The 14,966-nt window shown below is 43.5% G+C and overlaps 1 protein-coding gene across 2 annotated transcripts in view; it reads left to right on the top strand.

Annotated features, from left to right (window-relative positions):
- The window catches only part of aig1 (androgen-induced 1), a 166,724-nt gene that overhangs the window by 125,105 nt on the left and 26,653 nt on the right, over positions 1-14,966 (top strand).

The raw sequence follows: 14,966 nt of genomic DNA, 5'->3' as shown, positions 1-14,966 counted from the left end.
GGTTGCGCAGGGACTTTCGCCTCAAAATGGACCTCCGCCTGCTCCAGCGGATTTGGTCAGACCTGAAGCGCAGGAGCTTTCAGGAGATAGCTGAAATAGCTGAAGGTAATTATTCTACTTTAATATGGTTTTACACAATACGTTTCTTAAAAGATTTAGCAAGTAATTTGAACTTGAAATGTATATTCTCTCTCTCTCTCTCTCTCTCTATATATATATATATATATGTGTATATATGCATGTTTTTAAAAAAAATACACAATAAAGTTGACAATAAAGAGGGAATTTTAAATATGTTGTGGCATTTTGAAAAACAAATACATATACACACATATATATATATATATACAGCCAGAATGCTCGGGACCAAGGGTATTCCAGATAAGGGGTATTTCCGTTATTTGGATCTCCATCCCTTAAGTCTAATAAAAAATCAATAAAACATGAATTAAACACAATATGATGGTTTTGCCTCCAATAATGATTATTTACATCTTAGTTGGGATCAATTGCAAGGTGCTGTTTTATTATTACAGAGAAAAGGGAATCATTTAACCATTAAATAAACCCAATAGGGCTGTTCTGCCCCCAATAAGGGGTAATTATATCTTAGTTGGGATCAAGTACAGGTACTGTTTAATTACTACAGAGAAAAAGGAAATCAGTTTTTAAATTATGAATTACTTGATTTAAATGGAGTCTATGGGAGACGGGCTTTCCGTAGTTTGGGGTTTTATGGATAACGGGTTTCCGGATAAGGGATCCCATACCTGTGTATATATATATACACACACACACATTTTCTAATACATATGCATAAATGAGTTAAAAGCAGGGGGGAAGCAGCAGGGAGCGGGCCATAGTATGAGTCATTTGGGGGAAGGGCCACGAATGCTTTAGGGGGCCCTGGCTAACAATGTCTGTGTGTCCTTTGGATTGATGTGAGGGTTCACAGGGGGAGGGGCCAGTGGGGGCATGGGAGGAGTGGGGCCCAAAAAATGTTGTTGTGAGGGGCCCCGTTATTTAGGATGGTGGCCCTCTGTGTATGAATATATATATGGGGATGCAGTAGATATAATCTATTTGGATTTTGCCAAAGCATTTGATACCGTTCCCCACAAACGACTGCTTTCTAAGCTAAGGTCTATTGGTCTTAGTGAAGTCGTTTGCACATGGATAGAAAACTGGCTACAGGATCGGGTACAGAGGGTGGTTGTTAATGGCACATACTCTACTTGGAGTAAGGTTCTCAGTGGGGTCCCTCAGGGTTCTGTACTGGGTCCACTTTTGTTTAATTTGTTCATAAATGACTTAGGGGAGGGTATTATGAGTAATGTATCAGTGTTTGCAGATGACACAAAACTCTGCAGACCAGTCAATTCTATCCAGGATGTGACATCCCTGCAGCAGGATCTTGACCAACTGGCAATCTGGGCAGCTAAGTGGCAGATGAGATTTAATGTGGATAAATGTAAGGTCATGCACCTGGGATGTAAAAATATGCAAGCCCCGTATAACCTTAATGGGACTGCACTAGGCAAATCCATAATGGAGAAGGATCTTGGAGTCCTTGTAGATAATAAACTTGGCTGTAGCAAGCAATGCCAGGCAGCAGCTGCAAGGGCAAACAAGGTTTTGAGCTGTATTAAAAGGGGTATAGATTCACGGGAGGAGGGGGTTATTCTTCCCCTTTACAGAGCACTGGTAAGGCCCCATCTAGAATATGCTGTTCAGTTTTGGTCTCCAGTGCTCAAACGGGACATTATTGAGTTAGAGAGGGTCCAGAGAAGGGCAACTAAGCTGGTAAAGGGTATGGAAAGTCTCAGTTATGAAGAAAGACTGGCCAAGTTGGGTCTGTTTACACTGGAGAAGAGGCGCTTAAGAGGTGACATGATAACTATGTATAAATATATAAGGGGATCATATAATAACCTTTCTAATGTTTTATTTACCAGTAGGTCCTTCCAACGGACACGAGGGCACCCACTCCGTTTAGAAGAAGGGAGGTTCCATTTAAATATTCGGAAAGGATTTTTTACAGTGAGAGCTGTGAAGTTGTGGAATTCCCTCCCCGAATCAGTCGTACTGGCTGATACATTATATAGCTTTAAGAAGGGGCTGGATGGATTCTTAGCAAGTGAGGGAATACACGGTTATGGGAGATAGCTCTTAGTACAAGTTGATCCAGGGACTGGTCCGATTGCCATCTTGGAGTCAGGAAGGAATTTTTTCCCCTCTGAGGCAAATTAGAGAGGTTTCAGATGGGGTTTTTTGCCTTCCTCTGGATCAACTTGTAGTTAGGCAGGTTAGGTATAGGCATTATGGTTGAACTTGATGGACGTATGTCTTTTTTCAACCCAACTTACTATATATGTATAATAGATTTAACTAACATCTTGCAATACTGTCTCACAGAACTCAACATCGACATTGCGCCTCTCCTCCCTCCGGAGGCACAACCCCAGGCAGACCAGGCTCAACAGGCCCCAGGACCTGCCCAGGCCCCCGAGGCCCCAGGACCTGCCCAGGCCCCCGAGGCCCCAGGACCTGCCCAGGCCCCCGAGGCCCCAGGACCAAGCCAGGCCCCAGGACCCAGCAAGGCCCCAGGCCCAAGCCAGGCCCCAGGACCCAGCAAGGCCCCAGGACCAAGCCAGGCCCCAGGACCAAGCCAGGCCCCAGGACCCAGCAAGGCCCCAGGACCAAGCCAGGCCCCAGGACCCAGCAAGGCCCCTGAGGCCCCAGGACTGACCCAGGCCCCAGACTCTGATGAGGCGGAGGAGGCCCCCGAGGCCGAGGAGGCCATGGAGGCCCCAGACACCCCCCCCTTTACTCCTCCCCCAGTTTGTCCCCAGTTTCCCCGGCCCTTGAGTTCCCCTCCCAGCCCCCCGGATGCCAGCCACCAGGTTCTCCTGCCGAAGAAAGGCCCATCACGTTGGTCCATGCAGGACGACCTGGACAATATGAAGGCTGAGCTGGTCCAGCTCCGGGGGGGAAGTGGCCGAACTGAGGAGGGACTTTGAGGAACTCAAGGGCAGCAAGCCCTAAGTTTTTTTTCCCTTCCCCATTTTTTATTTTTATTTTAAGCTTTTATTGTTAGAGTAAAATTAAAGATTTTTATACTTTTGAACTGAGTAATGTCTCATTATTTATCCTTCCTTGATATGGTATTCTATACTTTCATGTAGTTTCCCCTACACTCTTACATTTAGCAGTAACAGCATCAATATGCTTTATGGGTTAAATGTTTGCAAATATTCTGGCAACAATTTTGTCTTTAGCCCATTTTGCTGAATAGTAAAACTTGCGTTAATTAGTATGTAGCGTATTTTCTGGCGAGTGTGTTGCCAGAATAATTGCAATATTATATTTGTTCCCGTTTAATAAAGTGCCCATAACATATTTGCCGTTTATTCTGTGTCTAAAATCTCCCACTTAATTTAAGCCACTTTAGCAAACGGACCCCTAAGTATTTGGCTAAATATTCTTAAATGCCCCCCCCCCCCATTTTATTATCTCTAGCACTTCTTTTTTTTTCTTACTTATATTTTTATTGTTCTTTTGGGGGGTTTTTTTGCAAATAAACATTTATACAACAACTCTCTAGCACTCTGTGCTCTCCCAGGGCAAAATGTCACCATTTTTATGCTGCCGATTGTCGCGTGCGTAATGTCGCGACATTTAGCGCATGTGATAAATAGCACAAGTGTACTAATAGTGAATCGTGCGAAAAGTCGCCAAAATTAAGAAGCGGTAAAATTTTTAGCGCACGTTATTTCGCAATTTAGTGAATCGGGCCCTATATCTCCACCTCTCCAATTTGGTTCTATTATCTCTATACCGTAGCACATTAGCCCCTTTGGGTTTTGGTTATGTGCCAGTTTGAAATGTTTGGAGACACTATGGGCCTGATTCACTAAAGGGCGATAAAACGTGTGCTATTTTTATTGTGCGCTAAAATTTTTACCGCGGCTTAATTTTGGCGATTTTTCACACGATTCACTATAAGCATACTCGCGCTTTTTTATGCGCGATATTGCATGCGTTATTTAACTCGCGAAGACTATTTCAATGCGGTATTTGCTGGTACATGTACTAAATTACACCCGCGAATAGTCACCGCATATGAATGGTAGCTTAGAAATAGTGTATAAAAATTGTCGCCGCATATAAATGGTGTATATAAATATTGGCCACATATAAATGGTAGCATATAAATGGTATCATATAAATAGTAGCCACATATAAATAGTAGCCACTAGTGATGAGCAAATGTGTTCTGGTTATCTTTAGTGAAAAATTAGCAAATCTTTCGAAAGATCCACGAAACGGCAAAAATGTTGTGCGGGCAAAAAAATTGTTGCTGTGACTATTATTTTTTGACGCTTGTATAAATTTTTGTATGTGCGGTGAATTTTTGCGTGGCAAATTTTTTCATGAGTTTTGCCATTGGCGGATTGTTTTGCGAAACGTATGAAAAAATCCGCCGCAAAAAAAATTCAACGCACGTCCAAAAATTCGCTGCAAATCCATGCCTGGCGAAACATTTCATCACTTGTAGCCAAATATAAATAGTAGCGCAAATGAACGCACACCATGTTAGCCATACACGCCAATACTTGCAGAAAATTACTGTATTAAAAATGAACATTTTGCTGCAAACTGGCGGCTGCGTCACTCTAGGGGAAACACATACTTGAATAAATAACACTGTAAGTCCATATTTTATTGCAAAAAATCATTTACTGTACTTTTGTATAATTTTTCGCCTGCCTGTAGTAGGTGTTAATTTTCGCATAGCCGAATGCGATATTTAGCGCAAAAGTTATAGTGAATCATGCGATCGTATTCTTTTCAGCGCGGAAATTAACGCATGCGGTAAAACTAGTGCAAGAAATAACCCATGCGAAAATGGCGATTTTTCGCACGCGATAATACTATGGTGAATCGCGCGCAAATTATTTTGCGTTTTTTAACACAAAAAAGCGTGCGATAATTTTTATCGCACTTTAGTGAATCAGGCCCAATGTGTCTCCAGACCTTTCTTAATATTACTAATGTGTTCTCCTAGTCTCTCTCTTATGCTTCGATTTGTCTTTCCTACATACTGTAGGCCGCAGGGGCATTCTAGCATATAGATAACATTCTTAGTTGTACATCTTATTATTGTATCAATTTGAAACTCCTCATTTGTTACTTATGATGTAAATTTTTTTGTTTTCTTGCCATATTTACACGCTTTGCAGGTGACACATGGATAATACCCCACTATGATTTAATCCTTTGATTTTGCTTCCGGTGGTATACAGCTTCTTGTCACCTTTTGTTTCAAGTTGGTTGCCCTTTTAAATATTATTCCCGGTTCACTTGGTAATTGTTGATATAAATCTGTATCTAATTTCAAGACTTCCCAATGTTTTTTGATTATTTTTTTTATTTCCTTACTTTGAGGATTGTATTGTGTTATAAAGTCAAACCTCTCATTTCCCTCTATTTGTTCATGGTCCTTATATACCAGTATTTGTTGTCTCTCTAGTCTCTTAGTTTTTTCTCTTGCCTATTTACTCCTTATCATGAATGACTGTAATCCCTAGAGCTATAACATATTTAATTAATAAACATATGAGTTTTGCAGACAAATGAGCATTGATAAATTATTGAATCATGGAGCACTACCATCTCAATCTTTGTCAAATATACTTGTTCTTACCATTGGCCTTAGTGAATGGAATACAGCTATTTTTCCATCACCATGGATGACTAAATTGCACAATATTCAACCATGTGACTAATGGAGCAATCTGTCAGATAATCCTAACTTTACCCTGGGTCTAACTATCTTAATTCTGGGTCTCATTTAAATAAGAAACACTGCACTAGATTTGTTTAAATGTATTAGAGTTGCCGTATATGGCTTTATTAAGGAGAAGAATATTTCTTATTTTTTCAGAGCTATTTTTTATGTTTTAAGCTACTATAGATAAAGATAGATTGCCTATCATAGGTATGGCCTCAAAAGCCCTCAAGGGAGCCATCATGACAAAATATCTTGTCACCTAGAACATTTATTGCCACTTAACATGGTAAAAATAGAAAAAAGTCATAACATACTTCACAACCAATTTATTTGTTACATGTGACTGTGACGGATGCTTTTATCTCCTTTGTGAATCCCACATGAATCAGAAACATATTTTTATTTCAGCTACCTGGCAGAATATGGTGTGTTTATATGTTGTTTGCATACATAACACAACCTCATTCTGTTATTTTGCATCTTAGTATCTAATAAAAGAGCATCCTCTCATGGACTGAGTTATTAATAATTAACCTACATGATAATACTTTAGTAAATGGTCTTACCTCAAATGTTCCTGCCAAAAGTGGCTTAGAGTTTATGCTGCAATAGTTTTGTGGCATCTTGACAGTGCAGTGTCAACTACGCAGGCTTCCTTACATTAGCTCTAATCCCCCACCCCCTGTACCTCAGAGACAATAATGACGTCCAGGATGGGATATAACAGGCCACAGCTTTATTAACAGAAAATATATAAATACAAAATAATTTATAAAATGATCAACATTTTAACAATAACCATCCATGTTATGCCCATTGGAATGCTTGTCCACTCTAAACCACCAACCATGGCTGCCTGCCATGCCGGCCACCTTCCGCAGCAGCTTCAGGTGGGCAAGTGAGAGCAGGCAACCAGAATCCACTACTCTCCTGGGACCCTTGTCCGAGGAGGTTACCCAGTCCACTTTACTTGTATTCATGGGCAGGCAGATGGGACAATCCACGAAGTAATGGTACCGCCTCTTCCTCTGCTGTAAATTTCCCTATCCTGGTCCCTCCTCTTACTTTACAAGCCCTCCTTCCTCCAGTCTTAGCCTCTATTAATTAACCCCTTCTCCACTCCCCCTGCTGTTCCTAGCACCGTCAAGGCTCCTGCTACCTTATAGGTACGTAGCACCCTTCTGTAAGGACAATGAAAAAGCTTGGGAGAATTTCCTGCAATTGAAAGGAAGGCCATGTTTATACAGTGGCTTGCAAAAGTATTCGGCCCCCTTGAACTTTTCCACATTTTGTCACATTACAGCCACAAACATGAATCAATTTTATTGGAATTCCACGTGAAAGACCAACACAAAGTGGTGTTCACGTGAGAAGTGGAACGAAAATCATACATGATTCCAAACATTTTTTACAAATAAATAACTGTAAAGTGGGGTGTGCGTAATTATTCAGCCCCCTTTGGTCTGAGTGCAGTCAGTTGCCCATAGACATTGCTTGATGAGTGCTAATGACTAAATAGAGTGCACCTGTGTGTAATCTAATGTCAGTACAAATACAGCTGCTCTGTGACGGCCTCAGAGGTTGTTTTTCAAAAGAATATTGGGAGCAACAACACCATGAAGTCCAAAGAACACACCAGACAGGTCAGGGATAAAGTTATTGAGAAATTTAAAGCAGGCTTAGGCTACAAAAAGATTTCCAAAGCCTTGAGCATCCCACTGAGCACTGGTCAAGCGATCATTCAGAAATGAAAGGAGTATGGCACAACTGTAAACCTACCAAGACAAGGCCGTCCACCTAAACTCACAGGTTGAACAAGGAGAGCGCTGATCAGAAATGCAGCCAAGAGGCCCATGGTGACTCTGGACGAGCTGCAGAGATCTACAGCTCAGGTGGGGGAATCTGTCCATAGGACAACTATTAGTCGTGCACTGCACAAAGTTGGCCTTTATGGAAGAGTGGCAAGAAGAAAGCCATTGTTAACAGAAAACCATAAGAAGTCCCATTTGCAGTTTGCCACAAGCCATGTGGGGGACACAGCCAACATGTGGAAGAAGGTGCTCTGGACAGATGAGACCAAAATGGAACTTTTTGGGCAAAATGCAAAACGCTATGTGTGGCGGAAAACTAACACTGCACATCACTCTGAACACATCATCCCCACTGTCAAATATGGTGGTAGCAGCATCATGCTCTGGGGGTGCTTCTCTTCAGCAGGGACAGGGAAGCTTCTCAGTTGATGGGAAGATGGATGGAGCCAAATACAGGGCAATCTTGGAAGAAAACCTCTTGGAGTCTGCAAAAGACTTGAGACTGGGGCAGAGGTTCACCTTCCAGCAGGACAACAACCCTAAACATAAAGCCAGGGCAACAATGGAATGGTTTAAAACAAAACATATCCATGTGTTAGAATGGCCCAGTCAAAGTCCAGATCTAAATCCAATCGAGAATCTGTGGCAAGATCTGAAAACTGCTGTTCACAAACGCTATCCATCTAATCTGACTGAGCTGGAGCTGTTTTGCAAAGAAGAATGGGCAAGGATTTCAGTCTCTAGATGTGCAAAGCTGGTAGAGACATACCCTAAAAGACTGGCAGCTGTAATTGCAGCAAAAGGTGGTTCTACAAAGTATTGACTCAGGGGGCTGAATAATTACGCACACCCCACTTTGCAGTTATTTATTTGTAAAAAATGTTTGGAATCATGTATGATTTTCGTTCCACTTCTCACGTGTACACCACTTTGTATTGGTCTTTCACGTGGAATTCCAATAAAATTGATTCATGTTTGTGGCTGTAATGTGACAAAATGTGGAAAAGTTCAAGGGGGCCGAATACTTTTGCAAGCCACTGTATTTGGTTGAAAAACCCAACATACTGTTCTTTGACTTCAGCTTATTCTTTCGATTTTTCTTCTTCTTAGCGCCCCCCATTTTCTAAACGCTACTCCTCCTACAGTTTTAGGGGTACAAAACCCAGACTCTCCACACTTCTTCAACCAATAGCAGAGCAGGTTGCTTGTGCTTTTCTAAGCGATCCTGCCCCCCATCTTTTTGTGGCGCCGCTCCGAACACCCCAATTTTCCCATCGACTAAGACAGGGAAGAGTTTCAAACTGCTGACACTCTTACAACTTTGAAGCTACACTCCCCAAACCTGAATAACATAATCACGGGGTCACCTCAAATGAAACAGCGACATTTGTTGGATGACACAAAGTGGGAGGGGCCAACAACAGCAATCAAATTTCACCCATTGACTGGGGAAATTGAACTGCTGCGAATCTTACAGCTTTGAGGCTACACTCACCAAACTTGAATTTCATAGTCATGGGGTCAGCCTGAATTAAAATTTGATAATTGTTGGATATCCAAAAGTGGGCAGAGCTGTGAATACCCAATCAGATTTTACCTATTGACTTTCAATGGGGGAAATTCAACCTGCTGCCATTCTCACAGTAATAATGCCAGGGTCCACAAACTTTGCAGAGTTATGCACCAGGTAACTGTGGTTCAAGGTTAGAAAAAAGAGCCACCAATAGCCAATCTAATTTCACCTATTGAATTTTATTGGTTTGATGCCAGTCACTGGGTGACTACATATCAAGTGGGTGGAGCCATCAACAGCCAATCAGATTTTACCTATTGAATTTTAATGGGGGAAATTCAACCTGCTGGCATTCTCACATCAGGGTCCCCAAACTTTTCACAGTTGGTCACTAGGAAACTGCAGCTTTAGTTTTCACCTATTGAATTTAATTGTTTTGATGCCAGCGCTCCCAAAACTTTGCAGTCAGTCACTGGGTGACTATGTACGTAAGGTTAAAAAAAAAGTGGATGGGGCTGCCAAAAGCCAATCACATTTCTTTCATTGTTTCAGTGGGGAAATTTTAACTGCTGTCATTCTCACACGTCTAATGTCAGGGTCCCCAAACTTTCCACAGTTTGTCACTGGATGGCTACATTTCAAGTTTAGAAAAGTGGGCAGGGTCAACAACAGCCAATCAGATTGCACCTATAGACTTCATACGTTTAAATTTAAACTGTTGTCATTCTTTAAATATTAATATTAAGTCCCCCAAACTTTGCAGAGCTAGTCACCATGTAACTGCGGTTCAGAGATAGAAAAAGTAGGTGGGGCCACCAACAGCCAATCAGATTTTACCTATTAACTTTCAATGGGGAAATTCAACCTCCTGCCATTCTCGCAGTATTAACCCCAGGGTCACTAGAGGACTGCATTTTTAGGTTTGAAAAACTGTCTGTAGCCAACAACAGCCAATCAGATTGCATTCAGTGACTTCACTTTTTCAAACCAACATGAAGTTTGTTCCCAAACTTCCCTTTCTAGTTCTATCTGATCTCTTCATTCAGATTTTAAATCTTTTAGAGTTTCTGGAAACCACAACTAAACAAATTTCCACTAAAGCCATAATGTCATTTATTAAAAGATCTAAATTAAAAATGCATGACTGAAAAAAGATGTGGAAAAAATGCAGCATTTTCTATTGTTGCACAAATGAAAGCGTAAAATACCCCGAAAACCTCTAAAACCACAAAGGAAAGAAAGATCTTCCAGTTGTAAAAAGGACAGCTGTCATTGACTGCCACTGATAAAATCATATTTTTGTGCAAAAAAATACGAATTGTGAAAAGAAAAATCAAACAGTAATAAATGCCCTGCTTAGACTGTGTGTCCCAGCTTTTTGTGGGGCACTGAATAAGGTACTTTACATTGCTTTAAAATTCAGAATGTTCTAATCTAATTCTGTCTACAGGGAAAAGGGGATTTATTACTTACCGTTACATCCTTTTCTCTTAGTCCTATGGGGGACACAGGCACCATGGGGTTAAATCCCTCCCATCAGGAGGCAGGACACTTTACAATTTTTGTTTCTCCCTCTTTATAACCCTCTTCCCACTCCCAGGCACCTCAGTTATGTAACAAGCCCAAGCAAACAGTGCTCTTAACAATAGAAATTATAACAGTAACTATAACATGGCTGAGTGAGAAGGTATGCATGTCTCTCCGGTTTCCAGGGAGGGTGGCCTGTGTCCCCCATAGGACTAAGAGAAAAGGATGTAACGGTAAGTAATAAATCCCCTTTTCTCATGCGTCCTGGGGGACACAGGCACCATGGGGACATACCAAAGCCGTCCCCAACTGGGAGGGAGGAAACAGGGCTATTAACATATTGCAGTCTAACCTTGAACTACAGACTGCAGAACTTTTCGCCCGAAGGCTGCCTCGGGCGAGGCAAAGGTATCAAAGCGATAGAACTTTGCAAAGGTGTGCACAGAGGACCAGGTTTCCGCCTTGCACAACTGTTCCGCAGAGGCCAAGTTCCTGCATGCCCAGGATGCCCCGAGTGCTCTAGTGGAATGTGCTTTTATCCCAAAGGGGGGTGTCTTCCCCAGGGATATGTACGCCTGGCGAACAGTTTCCCTGATCCAGCGAGAAATTGTGGCCTTAGAAGCTGAGCAACCCTTATGGCTGCCTGACGGAATCACAAAAAGACTTCTGACCTTGCAGAAGTGGGCTGTTCTGTCTACATAGACTCTCATTGATCTAACTACATCTAGTTTGTGTAGTTTGGTTTCCTTAGGATTTTTGGGCGAGCTACAAAAGGATGGGAGCACTATCTCCTTATTTAGGTGAAAGGGTGACACAACCTACGGAAGGAAGGTGGGGACTGTACGCAGGACTGCTTTTTCCTCATGGAAAATCAGGTGAGGAGGGTCGCACGACAGCGCACTTAGCTCCGAAACGCGTCTTGCTGAAGACATGGCCGTCAGGAAGACAATCTTCCAGGTAAGCCAGGGGAGCTCAATTGTTTGGATAGGCTCAAAGGGGGGCCTCCAACAATGCTGTCAAGACGAGATTGAGGTCCCAGGGTGGTACTGGGGGCCTCCAAGCCGGTGACACGTGAGCTACACCCTGTAAGAATGTTCTTACGTCTTCTAGCCTTGCCAGTTGCTTCTGCAGTAGAATGGATAAGGCCGAAACCTGAACCTTTAGGGACCCCAGGCTCAGGCCCTTGTCCAGGCCGTGCTGAAGGAATTGGAGAATCTGAGGGACCCCTGCCCTCTGATAAGATACTTGCTTTTCAGAGCACCATCGAATGAAAATTTTCCAGATTCTATGGTAAGCCTTAGAGGATACCTCCTTCCTAGCCTTGATCATGGTCTGTGCCACTACTGCCGAAAACCTTTTTCGGGTTAGAATAGCGGTCTCAAGTGCCAAGCCATCAAATGGAACATTTAAGGGTTGTGGTGGAAGATCAGACCCTGGCGAAGTAGGTCTGCCCGAATGGGAAGAGTTATGGGCGGATCGATTGAGAGATTCACAAGGTCTGTGAACCACGACCTCCGTGGCTAATTTGGGGCAATTACTATGAATGTGCCCCTTTCCTTTCTCATTCTCTTTATGAGGCGTGGGAGCATGACAATGCGAGGGAAGGCGTAGGCTAGCGGGACTCCCCACAGTGCAGTTAGGGCATCTACCCCTACCGCAAGATGATCCCTGGTCTTGGAGATGAATAATGGAGTCTTCCGGTTGTGGCGAGACGCCATTAGATCTAAGTCTGGTTCGCCCCATTGTTTCACTACGAGGTTGAAGACCTCGGGTTTCAGTTCCCATTCCGTTGGGTCTATGTGGTAGCGACTGAGGTAATCCGCTTCCCAGTTCAGAAGACCGGGAATGTGGACTGCAGAGATTTGTGGAACCTTCTTCTCTGCCCAGCGTAAGATCTTGCTGACTTCTCCTGCCGCTGCCACGCTCTTGGTTCCCCCTTGACGATTGAGGTACGCTACGGCTGTTGCGTTGTCGGACTGAATCCGTATGGCTAGTCCCGCCAATCGGGATTCCCAGTGGGTCAGAGCTCTGATTATGGCTCTGATCTCTAAGATGTTTATCGGCAGTTTGGCTTCCCCTGTGGTCCATAGGCCCTGAGCCGAAAGATTGTGGAATGTGGCTCCCCAGCTGGACAGGCTGGCATCGGTTGTGATGATATGCCAGTCTGGGTCCGCAAAGGATTTCCCCTGTGTCAGGTGAGGTGGGGTTAGCCACCAATTCAGGGAATCGATCGTCTGAGTCGATAGGTGGATTGATGTCGACGCCACTCTGAGATAACGGCCCTTTGGAGGGACCTCAGGTGGAACTGTGCAAATGGGACTGCTTCCGTGGAAGCAACCATGATCCCCAGAACCGTCATGCAAAACCTGAAGGAAGGTTTTGGAGTGGACCTGAGCTGCCGGACCAGCAAGTGTGTCTTGTGGACCTTTTCCTCTGGTAGGAGAACCTTCCCTTGATGGGTGTCGAGGAGGAGCACGAGGAATTGTATTCTCTGAGATGGGACAAGGCATGACTTGGTCAAGTTGATCGTCCAGCCGAAGCTCTGGAGAATTCGGATGGACAGGTCTAGATCCTCCTGGGCCTGATGTAGTGAAGGCGCCTTGATTAGAAGATCGTCCAAGTATGGAATGATATACACCCCACGGACTCGGAGAAAGGCTGCCATGGTGGCCGGATTACTGATCTCAGTGATTCCATTTTGAATCGTCTGTAGAAGACCCATTTGTTGAGAAGTTTTAGGTCCAGAATTGGACTGTATGAGCCGTCCTTCTTGGGGACCACAAAGAGGTTCCAGTAGAATTCCTAAAACCTTTGTGATGAAGGAACCGGGATAATTACGTCAGTCTGGGTCAGATCCTTTACAATGGAGAGGAAGGCTGCTTGTTTTTGGGGTTCCATGGGAACCCAAGACATGAAGAACCTCTGCGGGGGTGTTCTGTGGAATTCTATTTTGTAGCCGGAAGAGACTGCGTCTGTGACCCAGGAGTCTTCTATGAGTTTGTCCCAGGTGGTGGCGAAGTGCCTTAGTCTGCCCCCGACCTCAGAGTATGGCCGAGTGGTGGCCGGCCAGTCATGCTGAGGAGTTCTTCTCGGTGGAGGTCTTGGTGAATGGTTTGCGAGACTGCCAGGTTGTTCTGCCTCTGGAGGAGGGACCACCTCTAGAGGAAGAGGAGGATCTGGATGGTGAAGATCCTTTTGAGAAGCGTGATCCTTGGCCATGGAAAAAAGCGCTGTCTCTTCGAAGATGTTACATAGTTACATAGTTACATACTGTAGGGTTGAAAAAAGACCAGAGTCCATCAAGTTCAACCCATCCAAGTAAACCCAGCACACACAACCCACACCTACCAATCTATACACTCACATACATAAACTATATACTGTATACAACCACTAATACTAACTGTAGATATTAGTATCACAATAGCCTTGTATATTCTGATTGTTCAAGAACTCATCCAGGCCCCTCTTAAAGGCATTAACAGAATCTGCCATTACCACATCTCTAGGAAGGGCATTCCACAACCTCACTGCCCTCACTGTGAAAAACCACCTACGCTGCTTCAAATGGAAGTTCCGTTCCTCTAATCTAAAGGGGTGACCTCTGGTGCGTTGATTGTTTTTATGGGAAAAAAGAACATCCCCCATCTGCCTATAATCCCCTCTAATGTACTTGTACAGAGTAATCATGTCCCCTCGCAAGCGCCTCTTTTCCAGAGAAAACAACCCCAACCTCGACAGTCTAATCTCATAGTTTAACTCTTCCATCCCCTTAACCCCTTAGTTGCACGTCTCTGCACTCTCTCCAGCTCATTAATATCCTTCTTAAGGACTGGAGCTCAAAACTGCACCGCATACTCAAGGTGAGGCCTTACCAGGGACCTATAAAGAGGCAAAATTATGTTTTCATCCCTTGAGTCAATGCCCTTTTTCATACAAGACAGCACTTTATTTGCTTTAGTAGCCACAGAATGACACTGCCTGGAATTAGACAACTTGTTATCAACACAAACCCCTAAATCCTTCTCCATTAAGGATACCCCCAACACACTACCATTCAGTAGATAGTTCACGTTTATATTATTTCTACCAAAATGCATAACTTTGCACTTATCAACATTGAACCTCATTTTCCAGTTTGCTGCCCAGTTTTCCAATTTTGTCAAATTGCTTTGCAAAGCGGCAACATCCTGCATGTGGTAGTTGGTCTGCCCTTGGGCCATTGCTGGGGCAAGAGTGTACTTTTACCCCCCGTGGCTTGTGAGATAATTTTTTCTAGTTCCTCGCCAAAGAGGCGGGAACCCTTGAAGGGAAGAGAGGT

This window comes from Xenopus tropicalis, chromosome 5, assembly GCF_000004195.4.
Source record: "Xenopus tropicalis strain Nigerian chromosome 5, UCB_Xtro_10.0, whole genome shotgun sequence".
Lineage (NCBI taxonomy): Eukaryota > Metazoa > Chordata > Amphibia > Anura > Pipidae > Xenopus > Xenopus tropicalis.
This window is presented reverse-complemented; position numbering and strand designations above follow the sequence as displayed.